Source organism: Cervus canadensis, chromosome 1 (genome assembly GCF_019320065.1).
Source record: "Cervus canadensis isolate Bull #8, Minnesota chromosome 1, ASM1932006v1, whole genome shotgun sequence".
In the NCBI taxonomy this organism is placed as follows: Eukaryota; Metazoa; Chordata; class Mammalia; order Artiodactyla; family Cervidae; genus Cervus; species Cervus canadensis.
In genome coordinates this window covers 120,699,173-120,721,679 of record NC_057386.1, presented here as the reverse complement: position 1 = coordinate 120,721,679, position 22,507 = coordinate 120,699,173, and the positions used below count along the sequence as shown (strand labels likewise).

Sequence of the window (22,507 nt, the reverse complement as noted above, 5' to 3'; positions counted from 1 at the left end):
ACAGTGCCAAGGACAGGACACGCCTTGGGATCAGAGTATCCTGAGCTGAAATCCCAGGCCAGTGCCAACCAGCCATGGAACAAGCAAGTGGCCAAGTCTAGTGTCTGGCTGTCAGATTGAGCTCCCCGATCCTCTGTTTCCTCATCTGGAAAATGGGAATGATGGTACATACTTTGCCCAATTGTTAGTATAGGGATAATGTATTTCAGCTTGGCACTTGGGCTCAGGAAGCAGTGGGTCCCTTTTGCCAGCCCTTGGGCACAACCTGCTCAGAGCATGCTCAGAGATGATCCCTTTGTAGACAGAGAACTCCTTGGAAAATCTGACAACATCCAGAACCTACTTCTGAAGAAAACTTCACATACACTCTGTACTGCATATGTCATCTCAGGAGGTTCGTACAACACCCTGGGCCCAGGGCCAGACCTCCTGGTCTTAGGGCCAAGGAAGAAGCCATGTAGGTGCTCACATCAGCATTTTAGTGATCTCGGATTTTGGAAACCCAAGGAACCATAGATGACTCAGTTTGAAAATCTCTCTATGGACAAACAAAAAAAATGCTCTAAAGCACCCATGAATTGATTTTTAAAAAAAAAGAAAAAAAATGACCACCACCACCATTGTTTGGACATTTCTCAAGTTTTGAGCATGGCATGAAGCCTCTTACATGCATTCACATTGTTTTGTCCAGACAAAGCAATCCCATGTACAATAAGCCCCGGTTTACAGGTGAAGACACTGAGGCTCAGAAAGGTGAGGTTACTCGCCTAGGATCATTCAGTAAGCTGCAGAGCTAGGATTTGAACCTGAGTCCCTTTAACCTGGGCTTCTGATGTGAGAGGATGTTATTACACACAGCCCACAGATAAATGCAGTAAGATGGGCTCTTTGTTGGGTCAGAGCTCATGAGGGTAGATCAGCAGCAGAGCGGATACATCGGGACTCCCTGGTAAGATCCTGGAGGTGACTGCGATGCGCTCTGCTCCCAGCCTTGGGGCACACTGGGGATGTGGCTGTGTGCTGAGCCCATCTCTCCCAAAGCCCCCCAAGATTTCCAGGGCAGGATGCCCCCAGCTGGCGGGATGTGGGCTGCTCTCCTCAGTGGCACAGAACAGCAGGACAGCCCCATTCATGGCAGCACATGGGCGTTCTTTCCTTTCATCGGATGCTCAATCTCATTCCTAGAACTCTGAGACTGTCTAATAATAGGAGCAACAGTGGGAGTCATAGGAAATTGGTCGCCTGGAGGCTGTGTCTCCTGGCTGGGACCCAGTAGCGGGTTCTGCTCCACCATGACTCAGATAGGCAGGGAAGTACCAGGCTGCTGATGGCTCGGTGGCGATGTCTCCCCATGCATGGGGCCACAGCACCCAATCATGTAGGTGACTTCAGTCCCCTGGCCCCTCCTGGGGGCTTGGCCACCATCCACAGGGTGTTCGCCCAACCGACCAGCTCATGCCAATTACAGCCCTCATCAGCCTTTGCCTCTCTCTGTTATCTCCACCCACAGAATGCGGGAGATGTCACCAAAGCAGAAAGGAGGGAAGAGGCAGCCTGGAAATGTTCCAAGCCCACCCCTTGCTCAGGCCCAGAAGTGCTGGGGGACACCGGGTGGATGTGATTGACATTGCTGGGCGCCCGCTTCTGAAATGCAAGGGGACCGTGGCAATCCTCTCTGCAGTTGGACTGCAGGGTATTCACCACTCTGGATATGAGATGAGTTCATTTGTGAGGGCCGCCATAACAAAGTCCCACAAACTGGGTGGCTTTGGTGATATAAGTGTATTATCTCAGTCCTGGAGGCTACAAGTCCAAGACCAAGGTTGGGGGACACCTTCTGATGGGTGTAAATGAGAACATGCCATGTGCCTCGCTTAGCTCTGGTCTCCTCAGGGTTCCCCGACCTGTCAGTGACGTGGCCCGGTCTTCATATCATCTTCCTTCTGTGCCTTCCCATGGAGTTCTTCTTATAGAACAGTAGTCATGCTGAATTCCCGCCCCCCTCCAGTAGGACCTCATCTAACTATTTAATACATCTGCGATGACCTGTTTCCAAATAAAGTCACATTCTGGGGTGCTGGGGGTTAGGATGTCAGTATATAAATTGGAAGTTGCAGGGTTAGGGGAGCCTAATTCAACCTTAATGAGAGGGGACTTCATAGAAACTCAGGACCATATTAGGATGGCTTGGAATCTGTGATCCCTTTGATAATTGAGTAGCCCAGTGGTAAAGAATCCACCTGCCAATGCAGGAGACTCGGGTTTCATCCCTGGGTTGGGAAGATCCCCTGGAGTAGGAAATGGCAACCCACTCCAGTATTCTTGCCTGGAGAATCCCATGGACACAGGAGCCTGGTGGGCTACCGTCCATGGGGTCACAAAGAGTCAGATACAATGGAAACAACTGAGCACGCAATCTTGTAAGAACAAATGTTTGTGTGCTGGGTTCCCAGCCTCTCGTGACAATTTGTGGGTAGCTTTGACCGAGGTTGACCCCAAAGGGATGTCAGGAAGTTTGAGCAGGACTTTGCAGTGCAGTTTTCCTGCATGAGGAAGAAGACAAGGGATGGAACCACTCCCAACTAAAGTCGGGTCAGGCAGTGTTCCCAGGGGGCAGGTGGCATCCCCATGGCCAGTCTTAAATGGAGACACACCAGAAAGCTGCAAGGGGAGAACCCCCGGGGGCTTTGAGAGAGCCATGCCTGGGCTGGAGTCTGGCATGGACCATCCTCTCTCTGACCCATGCTCACTGTCAGCTCTATCCCGGTGCCTGGCATGTTGGTGGGGGGGTGGGGTGGGGGATGGATAATTACTTAACATGGGACAGGAAAGACTAAAGAGAAGTAGAGACAGACAGACAAGGGAGGGACACTTCCCCAGGGGCTTTCCATGCTAAAACTAGCCACTAGCACCACCACCGCCAATTCAGTGCCAAGGAATGAAGAGGCTTTTAGCTCAGATCCGAAGGGGCCTCTGGGCCAGTCTTCTCCCATCCCGACTGTTGACCCCAAAAGTGTGCATACCTTGGGTGCACCCCCAGATGGGAGGGCATGCATCCCACCCCCCAGCACCAAGCCCTGATCTCAGCAGGACCCACAGGGGTTGGGCTAGGTCTCCCTTACCTGCTCCTGGACCAGGAGTGGCTCTACATGAGAAATCAAATCATTCCAAGGTCCCAGCCACAGTGCTCTGGGAGCCTGCCGTCCAGGGGTGATACTAGATTCTTTAGGAAACAGCAAGTCTCTCGGTGCTGTTTCCCCAAAAGTATTTGCTCACTTTGTGTCTCTGTGTCACATTTTGGTAATTCTTGCAATATTTCATTCTGTTCCATTTATCTGTTTGTGACGATGGTCTGTGATCAGTGATTTTTGTCACTGTGATTCACTGAAGGCGCCTGGCCTTGGAGGAATTTGCTTTGTGGTTTTGAGCAACATGCTTAAGCTCTCTGAGCCTTGGTTTCCCTAGTCATAACGTACGGATAATTGCCCACCCCCCAGGAATAACAACAGCTTCTAATCATTTGGCTATGTGAGAATTCAATGAGAAAATGCTTATAAAGAATGGTGCCCCAAAAAAAAAAAAAAAAAAAGAATGGTGCCCAACAGAGTAAAGACCCAACACAGAGTGGCTGTAATTATTTCATTTATCAATTGTTAATTCTCTAATGACCCAGCACCTTGTTGTTGCTTTTGAGTTGCTCAGTCACATCCAACTCTTTGTGACTGCATGGACTACAGCACGCCAGCCTTCCCTGTCTTCACTCTTTCCTGGAATTTGCTCAAACTCATGTCCATTGAGTCAGTGATGTCATTCAACCATCTCATCCTCTGTCACACCATTCTCCTCCTGCCTTCAGTCTTTCCCAGCATCAGTGCAGTTCAGTTCAGTCGCTCAGTCATGTCTGACTCTTTGCGACCCCATGAACCATAGCACACCAGGCTTCCCTGTCCATCACCAACTCCCAGAGTCTACACAAACCCATGTCCATTGAGTTGGTGATGCCATCCAACTATCTCATCCTCTGTCATCCCCTTCTCCTCCTGCCCTCAATCTTTCCCAGCATCGGGGTCTTTTCCAATGAGTCAGCTCTTCGCATCAGGTGGCCAAAGTATTGGAGTTTCAGCTTCAACATCAGTTCTTCCAATGAACACCCAGGACTGATTTCCTTTAGGAAGGACTGGTTGGATCTCCTTGCAGTCCAATAGACTCTCAAGAGTCTTCTCCAACACCACAGTTCAAAAGCATCAATTCTTCTGTGCTCAGCTTTCTTTATGGTCCAACTGTCACATCCATATATGGAAAAACCATAGCCTTGACTAGATGGACCTTTGCTGACAAAGTAATGTCTCTGCTTTTGAATATGCTGTCTAGGTTGGTCATAACTTTCCTTCCAAGGAGCAAGTGTCTTCTAATTTCATAGCTACAATCACCATCTGCAGTGATTTTGGAGCCCAGAAAAATAAAGTCAGCCACTGTTTCCACTGTTTCCCCATCTATTTGCCATGAAGTGATTGGACCGGATGCCGCGATCTTAGATTTCTGAATGTCGAGCTTTAAACCAACTTTGTCACTCTCCTCTTTCACTTTCATCAAGAGGCTCTTTAGTTCTTCTTCACTTTCTGCCATAAGGGTGGTGTCATCTGCATGTCTGAGGTTATTGATATTTCTCCCGGCAATCTTGATTCCAGCTTGTGCTTCATCCAGCCCAGCGTTTCTCATGATGTACTCTGCATATAAGTTAAATAAGCAGGGTGACAGTATACATCTTTGATGTACTCCTTTTCCTACTTGGAACCAGTCTGTTGTTCCATGTCTAGTTCTAACTGTTGCTTCCTGACCTGCATACAGGTTTCTCAAGAGGCAGGTCAGGTGGTCTGGTATTCCCATCTCTTTCAGAATTTTCCACAGTTTATTGTGATCCACACAGTCAAAGGCTTTGGCATAGTCAATAAATTAGAAATAGATGTTTTTCTGAAACTCTCTTGCTTTTTCGATGATCCAGCGGATGTTGGCAATATGATCTCTGGTTCCTCTGCCTTTTCTAAAACCAGCTGGAACATCTGGAAGTTCACGGTTCTTTTTCAACGAGTCTGTTCTTCACATCAGTCCTTCCAATGAATATTCAGGGTTGATTTCCTTTAGGATGGACTGGTTTAATCTCCTTGCCATCAAAGAGACCCTCAAGAGTCTTTTCCAGCCCTACAATTCAGAAGCATCAATTCTTCAGCGTTCAAGCCTTCTTTACGGTCCAACTCTCACATCTGACCCAGCACTTTCCTTGTGCCAAGTTCTGGGGGCTGAGTGAGCAAGACACTGTCCCTATCCTCCAGGGTGTCACAAACAAGTTGGGGAAGCAGACATACCCATAAGAGAGAAGGCAGCCGTGCCTGGTGTCTCTTGCAGGCATGGGCCAGGGCCAGGGGAGATTTGGGGGAAGAGGAAGAAGCTGTGGGTATAGATGGGCAGTAAGAACAGTCCTTGGGATCCCCAGTGCAGCTGCCAGCCCCAGAACACAGAGTAGCGTAACTTGATCGGGGCTAGAAATCTCTCTTTGGTGTGAAGAGACCAAGGGAGGGTGTGTGTGTGTGTGTTGTACTGCAGTGGGGGGAGGTTGCCTAAACAGCCCAGATCACAAGGCTTGAGGTTTGTGACAGCCACAGGGTCACGGGATCCATGCAGGAGGCGCCATCTGAGATGGGAATGGCATCTCTGACCTGCCTCGCCTGGCCCTGGCCATCGGGGAAAGGGCAGGAGTGAAAATAGCCCTAGACCGTCAGGAGCTGCAGGCTAGGGAGGACTTTGGGAGGGCACCTGCCCTGCCTTCAACCTTGTCACCTCTAGAGAAACCCCAGCCCAGACACATTGCTTATAATACTTTAAAGAAAACTGAAAACAGCCTGAATAACAGGTGGGAGGAAATTATGTGAGTATAATTCAGTCTCTTTAAGAATACAGCCATGTATTTTATTATTTTTTAAGTTTTTATCTGAGTATAGTTGCTTTACAATGTTGTGCTCATCTCTCCTCCAGCAAAGTGCATCAGCCGTCTGTATACATTTATCCCCTCTTTTTTGGGTCTCCCACCCATTTAGGTCACCACAGAGCACAGAGCAGAGTTCCCTCTGCTGGATAGTAGGTTCTCACTTGTTATCTATTGTTTTTGATTGTTATTTATTCATATTATTTATTTTGGCTATGCTGGGTCTTCATTGCAGCACGAAGCCTTCGCTAGTTGCAGGGTGTGGGCTGTCTAGTTGTAGCACTTGGGCTTAGTTGCCCCTCAGCATGTGGAATCTTAGTTCATAAACCAGGAATCAAACCTGCATTGGATTCTTTACCACTGGACCACCAGGGAAGTCCCTAGTTATCTGTTTCACACATAGTATCAATAGTGTGTACATGGTCAATCCCAATCTCCCAGTTCATCCCATCCACCCTTTTCCCCCTCAGCATCCATACGTTTGTTCTCTATGATGAATACAGCCAGGTTACAAAACTAGTCTAGAAAAGAAAAGCATTGACATGACAAGACCTCAAACACATCTGCAAAGTGAGAAGATTTTATGGAATAAGGTAAAAAAGGTGATAGTATTCCCATATATATAAATATGTGTGCACATACAAAATAATGCCACATATTTACTTTATCGATATATAAACTTGTTTGCATCAGGATAAAGCAAATTTGGAAAGACACGGGAAACTCACAGCATAGAATTCCTCTGGGAAGAAGAATGTTCAGGATATGTGATACCTAGAGTGGGTCACTTTCTTAGAAAGATACTATTTCTTTAATCATTTTATTTATTTGTTTTGGGCTCTGCTGGGTCTTCATTGTTACACAGGCTTTTTCTGGTGGCAGTCCGTGGGCTTCTCATTGCGGTGCCTTCTCTTGTTGCTGAGCATTGGCCTCTAGGTGTGTGGGCTTAGAAGTTGTGGCTTCCAGGCCCTAGAGCACAGGCTCAGTATTTGTGGCATACTGACTTAGCTGCTCCATGGTGTGTGGGATCTTCCTAAACCAGGGATGGAACCCATGTCTCCTGCACTGGCAAGCAGCTTCCTTACCACTGAGCCACCAGGGAAGCCCCGAGAGTGGGTCATTTTTCTAACACTACCCACCTCTACAGGGCAAAATTATTTTCTGTCATAACAAGCATTATTTTCAGGGCTTGTTCTTGGGTTTTTAAACCAAAAATGTTTAAAGAAAGACATTTCGATGTATTCAAATTCAGTAAAATAGGTCATGAATAAACTAAACACTTGTGCTTGACAAAAAAAACCCAGAAATTTTACATCTAACAATTTGTACTCCATTTCACTGTTTTACATTTTAAACACATATTAATTTCAAACACTGCTTCGCATGGTGGCAAAGAATAGCAAAACTGCCTATAATCACTGTTTAGTTTGAATCTATGGTTTAAACATAGGAATATATATTCTCTCAGAAGCTGGAAACACAAATTGAGCCCAAAGTGACTTTGAACAATTCCAAGCTGTTGGGAATGTTTGAAGTTTCAAAACAATTATGTGTAGCTGAGTTTGCCTGTGTCAGGGGCCAGTGTATAATTGAGGGGTTCTCTGATTTAGCTTCCATAGGATACTATGATCATTAAAGCATGAGTAATAAAAATGGGCTAATTTGAAGCTTATTATTAAACCTTAACAGCAATGTGGCAATAGTTTAGAACCTAAAACACTTTCTTGTGGAGGAGTATTTGATCATCAACTAGAATCAGTGAATACATAGTTTGTGATGATAATAAAAAGCAGACCAAGTTAGCTTTACTGTAAACTTTTCTACAAACAGCTCAGTTCATTATTTTATGCTTACAGGGTTGTCCACCCCCTCAGTCCAACACTTGGTATCCCATTGCTAGGGAAGGCTGGTAGGGACCAGGGTCAGGGCTGGGGGTGTCAAAGGATAATTCAGCTCTACCCATAATATTCTGATTTTTCAAGCATGGGCTCTGAAGTCAGATTTCTGGGTTTGAATCCTGACCCCAAGATTGTATGACCCTGGGCAAGTTACTTAATCTCTCTGGTCTTGCTTTCCTCATCTGGAACATGGAGCCAATAATACCTGTCTCACAGAGAAGCAGTGAGAATGTCATAAAATTCATGGAATTACCATCTGGCATATGGCACATGCTCAGTAAATGTTAGCCATGTTTCTAGAGGACAATGTATTCATACAGTAATAATGTAGGTTTTAAAGTATATGCCTAAATATATTCTTATATGATCCAGCAATCATACTCTTGATGCTTACTCAAATGAGGTGAAATCTTAGGTCCAAACAAAAGCCTACAGACAGATTTTATAGCAGCTATATTCATAATTGCCAAAATTTGGAAGCAACTAAAATGTCTTTCAGTAGGTGAGTAGATAAACAAACTGAGGTACATCCAATGGAATATTATTCAGCACTAAAGAGCAATGAACTCTTGAGCCATGAAAAGATCAGCAGGAAACTGAAATGCGTGTTCCTACGTGAGAGAAGCCAGTCTGAAAAGGCTGCATACTGTCTGATTACAACTATATGGCATTCAGGAAAAGATTTACGATTCAGAGACAGTAAAAAGATCAGTGGCTTCCAGAGATTAGGGAGGAGGGTGGGACGATTAGGTGGAGCATAGAGGATTTTCAGGGCTGTGGAACTGCTCTGTGATACTGTCATGATGGATTCGTGCCATTATGTTGCTGTTCAATCTCTAAGTCGTGTCTGACTCTCTGCAACCCCATGAACTGCAGCCCAGCAGATTTCCCTGTCCTTCACTATCACCCTGAGTTTGCTCAAACTCATGTCCATTGAGTCTGTGATGCCATCCAACCATCTCATCCTCTGTCACCCCCTTCTCCTCCTGCCCTCTATCTTTCCCAGCATCAGGGTCTTTTCCAATGAGCTGGCTCTTTGCATTAGGTGACTTCAGCTTCAGCATCTGTCCTTCCAGTGAATATTCAGGGTTGATTTCCTTTAGGAATGACTGGTTTGATTTCCTTGCTGTCCAAGGAACTCTTAACAGTCTTCTGTAGCATCATAATTCAAAAGCATCAGTTCTTTGGTGCTCAGCCTTCTTTATGGTCAAACTCTCACATTGTCATTATACATTTGTCCAAACCCATTGAATGTCCAAACCATGGACTCTGGGTGATAATGATGTGTCCATGTAGGCTCTTCAGTTTGACAAATATCCCACTCTGAAGAGGGAGGTCAGTGGTGGAAGAGGCTGTGTGTTGGGGGAGGAGGGGTTGGCAGAAGGCATATGGGAACTCTGAACTTCCTGTTCAGAGTAAACATAAAATAAAACTTTAAAGCGTATGTCTAGAAGAAAGGCCAGAATGCCAAAATGTTAACTAAGATTAATGCTGGGTGGTCGAACTATGCAGGGTAGTTATTGTATTTTATTCTCTGTATTTTTAAAAATTTATGACCCACCCCACCTTGAGACTGGAAGGCTGGGAGAAGGTCTTTCTGAGGCCTCAGCGGCTGAAACAGGGTCAGCCCTCAGTGCACCCTTCCACTTTGGGTCTGAAGCTTCCAGCCGTACTCAGGACAGCTCTGACCTGGCCTATGGAACTCTTCAGTGTGACCCAGGAGGCAGCTTTTCTCTTTGAGTAGATTTTCTTTGTCTGGGGTTGGACAACACAGGGAGAAGCCCGCCTGCTGAGAGGTTAGAGGGGTCTCAGGGCACGTTGGCAGAGGGATGGGGAGAAGCTTCGAGGTTGGGAAGGTCTCAGGATGGAGATATAGGGATGGAGACTGGGCAGAAGCTGCCTGGAGTGCTGACCTTGCTGCCTATCCATCTACCTTTCCTTGCCTTTGTCCATCCATTCATCCATCCACTCATCTACCCACCTTTCTATCTGCCTGACTGCCAGTTCCTCCTCTCAAGCACCCACTTTATTCATTCATTTATTCCACAAATATTTATTGAGTACCTACTATGTGCCTAGTACTATGCTAGGCCTGGGACATTGGAACAGACACAGTCCCCGCCCTCCCAAGACTGACATTCTAGTAGGGGACACGGCAATAACAAGTAAACAAACAGCCAAATATATAATCACTAGCTGGGCCAAGACTCTGGGAAAGATAACCAGGCTGCTGCCTGTCTGTCCATCTGGCTGGCCGTCCATCTGCCAGTGCTCCAGCCTGTCCTTATGCTTCTCCTTCGGTCCTGCTAACAGCCTGGGCCAGGGGTCCTGCTTCAGCAGAAGCTTCTTTCCAGAACTTTCCTTCACCCTTGCCTCAACTGGTACAACCTGTTAAAAGGTAGAGATTTCTAGTATCCTTCTGTGGATACCCCACACTGGAAATGGAGTCCTGTTCTGACAGCAGACGAGACGGTGGGTTGCGCCCGGGGTGAGTGAGCTGTCTCGGCGCCCCCACACCTCCGCCCCAGCTGCAGCCCCAGAGCCTCCGTGCAGCTGCAACATCACGAGCACAGCTGGGCCTGGGAGACAGGGCCCCGGGCACGCACCTGGGCTGGTTCTCACAGCCCAGAACCCTGGGGGCAGGGCTCGCAGAGGCCCCGGGTCAGACTCGGTCAGCACCAGGCCGCCAGGAGCCTGTGGAGAGCCAAGCCAGAGGTGTCCTCTGGACCTGCCGGCTCTGAAGAGGAGGAGGAAGAGGAGGAGACTCGAAGGGTCTCAGCGGCCTCAACAGGTACAAGGCCCGGGCAGGGAGGAGCCCAGCCAGTCGGCCTGGTAGGGGAGGCTTTCTGCCAAGACTCCGCAAGGCCCCTAGGGTGGCCCCGCCCGGGTACCAGCCACCCTTACAATCCCGGGCAGCGTCTGGATCTGGTGAAGGAAATGGCGCATTGTGGCTGGAGGGGCCAGGGCAGGCTTGAATGGGCAGGAAAGAAAGGAGAAAGGCGTTCCTAGCGATGGCCGCAGCAGGAACAGGGCGTTTGACAAGGATCCAGAGCACGGTCATTTCCTGAGGCCTCTGGTATATGGAAAAAGGAGGAAATTTCAAAACAGAGTTTAAAAATTCTCCGCTATATGTTTAATGATTGCAGTGAACTAATACAACTGTATTTAACAACCACCAAGCACACTGGCCAGAAGAAAATGATGGGATTTTTTAAAAATATGAATTCATAGTGTGCCATGAGCAGAAGTTAAAAGTTACTTGATGAATATCATCTACTTGAGATCCTATGGCTGTGTCTTGGTGCGTGTATGAATGAGCACACTTGGAGACCACATTAGGTGACTGAGTTTGGGGCTCTTACTCGCTGAAGAATAAAACCTGTGGGTAGGTTATTAGGGAGACATGTGGGATTCTGGTAGGGGTGCCCAGGAGATGTGGTTGGATGAGGCAGGGCACTGTGGGAGGATGGAGGAAGCATCTCACTGGGCCTGGGGAAACTAGGGGAACTTCCTGGAGGAGGTGGCTCTAACCTGGGACCTGAATGATGATTAAGCATGAGCCAGGTGAGGAAGGGTGGAAAAGAGGTACCAGGAGGAAAGAATAGCAGAAACTGGTCAGATGAGGCTAGAGCCCTTGGTATGAGAACTGAGGATGGAGAAGTGGGCAGGCAGGTACAGACAGGGAAGCCCTCTCTAGCATATTCAGAAACTGGAACTTTAATTCCTGCAGTCAGTTTAGCCAAACTTTCTTTATTTGTGAATATTGTCAATGTGGTTTTTAAAACTTGCATACATCTATGTTCCTTGTAGACAAATGGGAAAATATGGGAAAGCAAAATGATCAGGAATGTTTGTCATTAGGAGTGTGAAAGTACACAGGTGTTGGGATGGGGTGGCTCTTTCCCTCCCTCCAAAATAATAACATTAAAAATCATGGCTGCCATTAATTGAGAGCATCAGAACTACATATATAGCAGATAAATGTATATATTATCATTTAGTATTTAATATAGTATAGTATATGTTATTTTATATATATATATTTGTCTATTGCTGCATAAAGTCACTGCAAACTTAGTGGCTTATAAGAACACACAGATGTGATCTCTGTTTCTGTGGGTCAGTAATCCCCATGACTTAGCTGGGTCCTCTGCTTCACTGTGTCTCCTGAGACTGAAATCAGGCTGTTAGCCAGGGATTGGGTCTCATCTGAAGGTTCAACTGGGGAAGGACAGGTTTCAGGCTCCTGTGTTTGTTGAAAGTAGTGAGTTTCTTGAGGGCTGGTGGACTTCATGCCTGTGGGATTCTCCAGCATGGTTATTGACTTCATCAAAGTACATAAGCTGAAAAGGCAATAGAATCTGCTGTCTGGCTGGAAGTCACACCCTTCTTTTTTTTTTAATTGAAATATATTTGTTTTCCCGTGTTGTGTTAGTTTCTACTGTACAGCAAGCTGAACCAGCTGTATGTATACATATATCCCCTCTTTTTTGAATTTCTTTCCCATTTAGGTCACCGTAGTGCACTGACTGGGCTTCCCTGCTAGCTCAGCTGGTAAAGAATCTGCCTGCAATGCAGGAGACCCCAGTTTGATTCCTGGGTTGGGAAGATCCCCTGGAGTAAGGGATAGGCTACCCACTCCAGTATTCATGGGCTTCCCTGGTGGCTCAGATGGTAAAGAATCTGCCCACAATGCAGAAGACCCCAGATTGACCCCTGGGTTGGGAAGATCCCCTGGAGGAGGGCATGGCAACCTTCTCCAGTATTCTTGCCTGGAAAATCCCATGGACAGAGGAGCCTAGTAGGTTGCAGTCCATGGGGTTGCAAAGAGCTGGACGTGACTGAGAGCTAAGTGCAGCCCAGCACAGCACAGAGCACTGAGTAAGGTTCCCCGAGCTATATAGTAGGTTCTCATTAGTTACTTGGGAGGTCACACTCTCGTATAAACAAATCGCAGGACTGGCATCTCATCACCTTTTCTGTATTCTATTAGTTGAAAGCACATCACAGGTCCTGCCTACCACTCAAGGGTCATGGATCACACAAGGGTGTGGACACCTGGTGATGGGACCCATCAAAGGCCATCCTTGAGTCCATCCGCCGCAAGTTCCCATAATGGTTTCAAGAGGTCTCTCTCCATATCCCCACTTTATTAAAGAGGAAACTGAGGCTCAGAGAAGTGGGAGAGGAAGCTGCTGGGGTGACTTCCCATGTACATCTAAATCTTATTCTTTATCAAGAGGCTCTGAAATTTTATTTAATGTCTGACAGTTCAGTGCCTACAATGCACAAAGGACAATACTAGGCACTAGGATATACGGAAATTGAATCAAGGCGCCTGTGTTCAAGGAGCCTCCAGCGTGTCGTTGTTGCTGTTCAATTGCTAAGGCGTGTCCGACTCTTTGTGACCCCACGGACTGCAGCACACCAGGCTTCGCTGTCCTTCACTATCTTCCGGAGTTTGCTCAACTCATGTCGTATCCAACCATCTCATCCTCTGACACCCCCTTCTCCTCCTGCTCTCAATCTTTCCCAGAATCAGGGTCTTTTCCAATGAGTCAGTTCTTTGCATCAGGTGACCAAAGCATTGGAGCTCCAGCTTCAGCATCAGTCCTTCCAACAATATTCAGGGTTGATTTCCTTTAGGATTGACTGGTTTGATCTCCTTGCAGTCCAAGGGACTCGCAAGAGTCTTTTCCAATACCACAGTTTCAAAACATCAATTCTTTGGCGCTCAGCCTTTTTTATGGTACAACTCTCACATCTGTACATGAATACTGGAAAAATCATAGCTTTGACTATATGGACCTTTGTCAGCAAAGTGATATCTTTACTTTTTAATATTCTGTCTAGGTTTGTCACAGCTTTCCTTCCAAGGAGTAAGCGTCTTTTAATTTCATGACTACTGTCACCATCCGTAGTGATTTTGGAGCCCAAGAAAATGAAATCTGTCACTGTTTCCCCTTCTATTTGCCATGAAGTGATGGGACTGGATGCCGTGATCTTAGGTTTTTGAATGTTGAGTTTTAAGCCAGCTTTTTCACTCTTCTCTTACACCATCATCAAGAGGTTCTTTCATTCCTCTTTGCTTTCTGCCATTAGAATGATATCACCTGCGTATCTGAGGTTGTTGATGTTTCTCCTGGCAATCTTTATTCCTGCTTCTGATTCATCCAACCTGACATTTCGCATGATATATTCTGCATATAAGTTAAATAAACAAGGTGACAGTATGTGGCCTTGTCGTACTCCTTTCCCAATTTGGAACCAATCTGTTGTTCCATGTCCAGTTCTAACTTTTGCTTTTTGACCTACATACAGGTTTCTCAGGAGACAGATAAGGTGGTCCGGTAATTCCATCTCTTTAAGAATTTTCCACAGTTTGCTGTAATCCACATAGTCAAAGCCTTTTGTATAAACCATAAAACAGAAGTAGATGTTTTTCTGGAATTCTCTTACTTTCTCTATGATCCAACAAATGTTGGCAATTTGATCTCTGGTTCCTCTGTCCTTTCTAAACCCAGCTTGTACATCAGCAAGTTCTCAGTTCACTTACTACAGAAGCCCAGCTTGAAGGATTTTGAGCATAACTCTACTAGCATTAAAAATGAGCACAACTGTATGGTAGTTTGAATATTCTTTGGCACTGCCCTTCTTTGGGATACAAATGAAAACTGACCTTTTCCAGTCCTGTGGCCTCCAGCATATTAGAGAGCAAAGACAGGCATTAAAATAAGTTTCACTTCAAATAAATGAGTGATTAGTAGAGATATGCTCAAGCAGATGATCTTATACAGAAGGGAATAATTCATTGAATTGAGGGCAGGGAGGAGATCAAGGAAGTCTTCCTGGAAGAGGTGGCATTTGAGTGACATTCGGAGCCATTTTGTAATGTAAGAAGCTGTGGCTTCAAAAGCATGAGATGGTTTGCTCTGCCTGGGTAGGCACTGGCATTCTTTCATTCACCCTTTCCCTCCTTCACACATGCAGCATACATTTATTGAGCACCTGCTGTGTGCCAGGCCCTGGGTAAGGTGCCCTTAGATGTCATATGCTGTCAAGCCCCTATAGCAGCCTTGTTGAACAAGAAGTATGCAGAGTGAGTGTATTGTGTGCAGAGGGTGGTGCTGAGCAGGGAACACCCCCCTCCAACCTGCATGGAGCTTGCACACTTGACGGTCAGACAAAGCAGGGGCTCCTTCAGAGACCACCCCCAACCAAAGGTGACCTGGGGGGTGTGCCAGGTATTAAAAAAATAATAATGTTTGCAAAGTGTGCGCTACCGTCTTCTCAGCACCCATACCTCTGACCACCTCTTCTTCGACCTCCTCCATAACTCTGACTCAGGACTGTTTCTGAGTGTCTGGGGGCTTCAGTTCTTGAGGGAAGGATTCTGACTGGCTGGCTGGATTTGGAGCGTCAGCCTCCATCACAAGTCACAGGCTTGCACGTGGGGTCAGGTGGCAGGCACAGTATCTGGCACCCTGTTCAGTAAAAGACAACTGCATCTGCACATTCTTCTTCTCATCTAGTTCTTCCCCTGAGTGTCTGCAGCAGGCGTGCTTCCAAGCTCCGTGTCCTGTACACGTTCACCAAGACGCCTCCACTGCGTGCCCAGCTACTCTCCATGCACATCACTCCCAACAGCCGGAACCTGCTTTGCCTGGGAGAGAACCTGAGTGCCCGGGAATTGACATCCTCCTGGGGGTGATGCCTACCCAGTGATTGAGGGGTGCAGCGACCTTGTGTCCTAATAAGGACAGCTCCGGGGTGTTAGCACATCCTCTCTTGGTCACCTTCCCTTCCTGGTTTCTCCTTCCCACTCTCCCCTACCACTCTTCTTTTTTTTTTTTTCTTTTAATATTTATTTATTTTGCTGCACTGAGTCTTCATTGTGGCAGGCAGGTTCTTTTAGCTGTGGCTTGGCATGTGAACTCTGAGCTGCATCCTGTGGGATCTAGTTCCTTGACAAGGGATGGAACCTGGGCCCCCTGTATTGGAAGTTCAGAATCTTAGCCACTGGACCAGTGGGAAACCCTCCCCGACCACTTTTCATGGAGACAGTTCCCATAAATCACTGCCACCCAAATCCTCATCTCAGGGTCTGATGCTGGGGAACCCAACCAAAGACAGTATCTCTTTTCATCTCGGCCTCCCAGGGGCCCCTCCCTCCCATCCTCACCCTCCCCATCGCCCCTCCCCTCTCTGCCTTCCCCACCCCCGGACAACCCCCTCTGGCACCTCCACCACCAACTTGGAAGCAGATGGCATCATCTGGGCAAGAGAGCTCCCTCCACAGTGATTGATGGGTCTTGATTGGGCAGTCAGTATTTTTAGCATCCTCTCTCTACTTTCTGCTGTCCTCCAGGATGGAGGAAGTTCAGCCCTGCTCTTTGGGCATCAGAGGATGGCTATGTCAGTGGGTTTTCAGTTGGAGACGATTTTGTCCCCTGAGGGACACTTGGCAGTGTCTGGAGGCATTTCTAGCTGTCACAACTGGCATCCAGTGGTTAGTGGCCGGGGGTAATGCTCAGCATGTGGCAATGCCCAGGACAGGCCTCCACACCACCACCACCGCGAAGAATGATCCCAAAGGTCGATAGTGCTGAGGTCAAGAGACCCAGGGCTGTGTGTTTTTGTACTTCTTTTAACGTTTTTAAATTTTAAATTTATTTATTTTTAATTGGAGGATAATTGCTCTATAATATTGTGTTAGTTTCTATCATATATCAACATTTAAACTTTTTTTTAACTTCATCTTTTCTAAAAAAAAAATTATTAATTTATTTGACTGTGGCCAAGTCTTAGTTGTGGCATGTGGAGTCTTTTAGTTGCAGCATGTGCATTCTAGTTCCCTGACCAGGGATTGAACCCAGGGCCCCTGCATTGGGCATGCAGAGTGAAGTCCTTCTTCTAACTCTTTGCTACATTATCAGGATATCACACCCTCATCTTGTAAATATCAATACAAGAAGAGCAGCCAAAATGCTATGTGTCCTGCTGCCTGGAACCTATAATCAGAGAAAGGCCCAGGAGGGATATCACCTCACACAATGTTGATGTTTAACTCTGTGCTAAGCCTGTAGCAATCTGGTTAAGTCATTAGCAATCCTTTGATGTTTTTTAAAACTCCCCATTTTATGAATTTTAAAAAAATGGGGCTCTGAGAGGGAGAGTGACTGTTGAGTATCACAGTTGAACCTGGCCTTGTCTCCAAACCCCATCCACTTAAACACTGCTAGATCGTATCAGTGATACAATAAAATGGTTGCTTTTTATTGGGGTTGCTATTTTATGGGGAACACCTCCATATGTTCATTGCACAGGAGGCATCTGGGTTCCCAACTTTGGAGTCCCCAAGGGGACGGATCAGGAGACTGCATGGATGGAGGCCCTGGCCTCATGAGGGAGTGAGGTCCTAACTCCATAGATGCTCAAGTCTGACAGATGTCGGGCCAAAAGAAACTGCCTCTCCTTGTGATTTATCAGTGAGCTTTGGCTATGTAACAAACCACCCCGAAAGCAAATGCCTTTTTTTAAAATTTATTTTTAATCAGAGGATAATTGCTTTACAACGTTGTGTTGATTTCTGCCATATAACAACATGAATCAGCCATAAGTATATATATGTCCCCTCCTTCTTGACCCTCCTTCCCATCCCCTACCTCATCCCACCCCTCTAGGTTGTCACAGTACTGGATTGAGCTCCCTGTATTACACAGCAACTTCCCATTAGCTATCTATTTTACATACATACTAAGGAAACCAGAATTGAAAGAGACACGCGTACCCCAGTGTAATATATATACGGTAATATATATGTTTCAATGCTACTCTCTCAGTTCATCCCACCCTCTCCTTCTCCTGCTGTGTCCACAAGTTCATTCCCTATATCTGCATCTCTGTTCCTTCCCTGAAAATAGGTTCACTATGCAGAATAGTACAGAAATTCCTTTAAAAACACTAGGAATTTTATGACTCAACAATCCCACTACTGGGCATATACCCTGAGAAAACCATGATTGAAAAAGACACATGTACCCCAGTGTTGATTGCAGCGCTATGTACAATAGCTAGGACATGGAAGCAACCTAGATGTTCATCAACAGATGAATGGATAAAGAAGTTGTGGTACATGTAAACAATGGAATGTTACTCAGCCATAAAAAGGAACACATTTGAGTTAGTTCTAGTGAGGTAGATGAACCTAGAGCCTATTATACAGAGTGAAGTAAGTCAGAAAGAGAAAATAAATATTGTAAATTTACACATATGTATGGAATCTAGAAAAATGATACATTTGAACTGTTTGCAGGATGTCTTTTATTTAAAGTCATTATAGAAGTTCACTATCTTGTGGGTCAGCAGTTTGAATCTGTGGTCAGCTCCCAAGTTGGCTGGGGGCTGGCTGATCTAGAAGGCCTTTAGCTGGATGACTTGCCTCTGTTCCACCTGGCCACTCAACCTCCAGTAACTAGTCTGAGCTCATGTATATGGCAGTGGCAGGATTTTAAGTGTGTGAGAGGAGATATGTGGACTCTTGGTGCCTTTGCTGGTAACTGGTCACTTCTGCTGCATTCTATTGGTCAAAGCAAGTCACATGACCAGCCCAGACCCACGGGGTGGGGGAAGTAGATTCCACCCAAAGTATTATCACCATGCAGCCTCCTCTGACAGTGTTTTCCTTGTAGGCCAAGGTACCTATTTATGTAGTCTTCATGGTTGGTGGTACCAGCATTTAATCTCGTTCCACAAAACTGTCAGTCACTTAGCTATGTGGCCTTGGTCAGTTACTTAATTTCTCTGGGGCTCAGTTTTTTCTTTATATTATAGGAAAAAATGTACTCATCCTACCTGCTTCACAGGTTACCATAAAACTCAAATAAGATAGTGGAGGGAGAAGGGGCCCTTATCCTATTACCTGTCCTTGAAACAGGAGGAGGCCCGGCTGCTCACATCAGGCACGTGCCTCTCCCCCCATGAGCCACGTCTCCTGCAATTTATCAGAAGCCGAAGCCTGACAAGCTCCTGGTGGATTCTCCATCAATCCTCCTGTCTCTTTTCCCAAGGAAAACCCAAGTGGTTGCGCCGGAAACTCTTAGGCTTTTTTTCACTCAAGTTCAACTACTTAAGCCTTGACTAAGAGCCCCTTTTATGATTTCATTATTTGGTCTAAGAGCAAAAACATGGTGATTCTGTGACCTGTACTGGTCTCACTTAACCCCTCTCACCCAGTAGAGACTCTCCACCATTCAGTAAACACAGCCTGCATGCTCTGAGACACCTTACAGGCTGCAGGTTCTGAGCTGGCAGGGAAGAGCTGTGTCCTGGATGGGCCAGGTCTGCAGAGGAATATCTGCCTGGCTCAGTGCATGGTCCCCCTCCTGCAAGGGAGCCCAGGGACCACCAAGCCTCCCACAATCCTGGGGAAACTGAGACCAGCCATGCAAAAAGAAGAACATGACCCTGCCATCTGGGATAAGGGACCCTAGAGTTGTGGAGTGAATGAACACTGTCATTTAGTTATTATGACTGATTGATCCCTGTTATCAAATGCTGACTTTGTGACACGTCTCTTCTCAAGGCCGGGAACCATTTCTGTGTCATTCACTGTCATACCCCAATACCTGGCATCAGGCCCCACCTAAGAGATCCAGGACAGTGTGGCGTGATCTCATTTAATCCTCCAAGCAGGTACCATTACTACCACCCCCATTTTGCAGATGAGAAAACTGGGGCCCTGGGCATAGAAAGAATTCATCTACATCACACAGGTGCGAGGTGGCAGAGTCAAGACTCAAACTGGTTCTCTCTAGATCTGAAGTGCGTACACCCAGGACAACACAGCAACCCCGTCAACTCTGCTGGCTCCAAAGAGTCTACACCTGCGGGCAGGACGTGGGAGGGGTACAAACAAAAACAGGCAAAGCAGACAGAGGCCCTGGGGTTTTTTTCTGCAGGAGGGCCCGAGCCACTGTTCTCTCTACCTGCCACCAGTCAAATGCACCCTGCCTTTCTCTCCCGGTACCCATGTGACATGTCGCCAAGAGAACCAATTTGACCCTTTTGTACTGATTTCATACATTTTACACCCTTGCTTGTACCAGGCACTATTCCATGCACTCCCCCTGCATTAGTTTTCCAGCCTCAACACTAGGAAGATTCTACAACCTTCCAAAGTGATCCAAACGTGAGGGTATCACTGGGATGCAAAGCCAAGATTTCCTCACCACCTCCACCACCATCATCATCATTATCACTGCAGTTATCATTCTGACTTCTCACCATATGCCAAACACAGGTTAAGTATTTTATGTGCTCAAATCCTCACATCAGCTCCCTGAGGTAGGGCTCCTTATGACTCCATTGTACAGAAGGAGAAACCGAGTCACAGGGAAGTGAAGTCACTTCCCCAAGACCACACACATAGTAAATGCAGAACCAGGATTTGAACCCCAAGCTGGCTAAGACTGGAGGCCATGGTCTTACTCACTGGGCTCCCTCACTCCTCCTGTGGGCACATTCCATGACATTGAGGGAATAGATTAATGCATGAGTACATGAATAAAAGAGGCCACTTCCAGGGACACCACCCCCTGACCCCAGTCACCAGAGACAATAAGAGGGAAGGGGGCCTCTGTTTAAGTCTTAGTTCGAGAGCAGCTCGTTTCAAAGGCAGAGAATGGGGCAGGGCTGCTGGAAAATCCCTGGGAAATGCTCATTACAAAAGCATCATCCTCTTATTAAGCCCCTGGAGAGGGGCCTCTGCTGGCCAGTGCTCCAGGGTGCCAAAACCTTTCCTGGCTGGACAGGGAAGAACAGGGGACTTTGGAGGTAGGTCATCATCCCTTGCCTGCAGAAAGGTCACCACATGCTATGTTAGTGAGAACTTGTCAATGACTCCTCAGTCCCCCGAGGAGGGCATGATTCCCCTTCTACCAGTGGAGTTGCACAGAGCTCGGTGGAAACAAGCCACCAAAACAACACATGGCATGTCCATCAGGCCTTACAATCAGTCACTGCATAGCCAGGGCCCTCTGAGAAAAAAGCACAGTTAGGAAAACAAGGGACCAAGTGGATATTTAAGATACCCTCTCTTTCCCCATTTCTTACAAAGAAGATAACACTGCTTCCTCCTGGGTGTAAGTTGTGTTGTATGACATTTGTCATTCTCTTTCTAACTTACTTCACTTAGTATGATCATCTCTAGATCCATCCATGTTGCTGAAAATGGCTTTATTTCATTCTTTTTATGGCTGAGTAGTATTCCACTGCGGGGCTTCCCTGAGGGCTTGTGGTAAAGAATCTGCCTGCAATGCAGGAGACATGGGTTCAATCCCTGGGTCGGGAAGATCCCCTGGAAGAGGAAACAGCAATCCACTCCAGTATTCTTGCCTGAAAAATCCCATGGACAGAGGAGCCTTGTGGCTACAGCCCATGGGGTAAGAAAGAGTCAGACAAGACTGAGCGAGTAAGCGTGAGCACAAGTATTCCCTTGTATAAATGCCACACCTTCTTTATCCGTTCCTCTGCTGACGGACATTTAAGTTGCTTCCATGTCTTGGTCATTGTGAATAGTGCTGCTATGAACATTGGGATGCATGTTTCTTTTTGAATTATAGTTTTGTCCAGTTATATACCCAGGAGTGGGATTGCTGTGTCATATGGCAACTCTATTTTTAGTTTTCCGAGGAACTTCATACTGTTTTCCATAGTGGCTGCACCAATTTACATTCCCATCATTGTGTAGGAGGGTTCCCTTTTCTCCACATCCTCTCCAGCAATTATAGTTTGTAGACTCTTTTAATGATGGCCATTCTGACTGGTGTGAGGTGGTGCCTCACTGTCATTTTGATTTGTATTTCTCTAATATCCATTGCAGTTTTTAATTCAGCAATTATGTTTTCATCTCTTCAGTCTACCTTAATCTCAGATATGCCTCTTTCATGAATGCTTCCTATAGTTTCTTAGGGGTAGCATCCATTAGAGTTGTGCCAAGAACACAAACTAAAAATTTAACCAAGTTTTTTTCTGATTTCTTTTAATCTCTCCCTCCCATAAGGATGCATCATCCTATTCTCTTGGATGCACCACCATTTTTTTAGGTTTCATATCATTCCTCTGCTTCCTTCCTAAGGGAGCTCTCTGCTGATAGGGTATTGAATCGAGTTTTAGGGTATTGAGTTGAGTTTTTCTAAGGTTATGCATCCTTTTGGTCCTTTCAGGCACAGTGGGAGTGAGAGGGAGTAAAACTAAAGTTGTTACAGAGGAATATTTCTGGTTTGGAATTCTAGGGACCTCCGAGAGCAGAGTGGAGATTTGCACCGCACGGCCAGCTTCATTAGGAAGCACAGCTTTGGGTCAAATAGCGTCTTGTCTCTGACAGTTGTGGAATAGCAAAGGCAACACCCTTAACTCCTCGCCAAGCCCAGCTTCCCTCAGCGTCAGCCAGTCATGGCGATGCTAGCAGATAACTAGCTTCCCCGTGGGGTTCCCCACAGCATGGTGGCCCATACTACACCCTTCCCAGAGGCACCAGCTAGATCTAAACGAACTGCTTCGGACCTCCCTGGTGGTTCAGTGGTTAAGGCCCTGCGCTTCCAATGCAAGGGGCACCAGTCTGATCCCT

General features: G+C 46.5%; 1 protein-coding gene across 4 annotated transcripts in view; it reads left to right on the top strand.

Moving 5' to 3' along the window:
* The window catches only part of NOS1 (nitric oxide synthase 1), a 197,232-nt gene that overhangs the window by 13,594 nt on the left and 161,131 nt on the right, over window positions 1–22,507 (top strand). For 2 of the 4 annotated variants that reach the window (XM_043440009.1, XM_043440029.1), the window contains exon 1: window positions 10,110–10,669. The exons of the other annotated variants lie outside the window; for them this stretch is intronic. The gene's annotated coding sequence lies outside the window, so the exon portion shown is untranslated. Of the gene's footprint in view, window positions 1–10,109; window positions 10,670–22,507 lie in introns of those variants that run through there. 4 annotated transcript variants of the gene reach the window in all.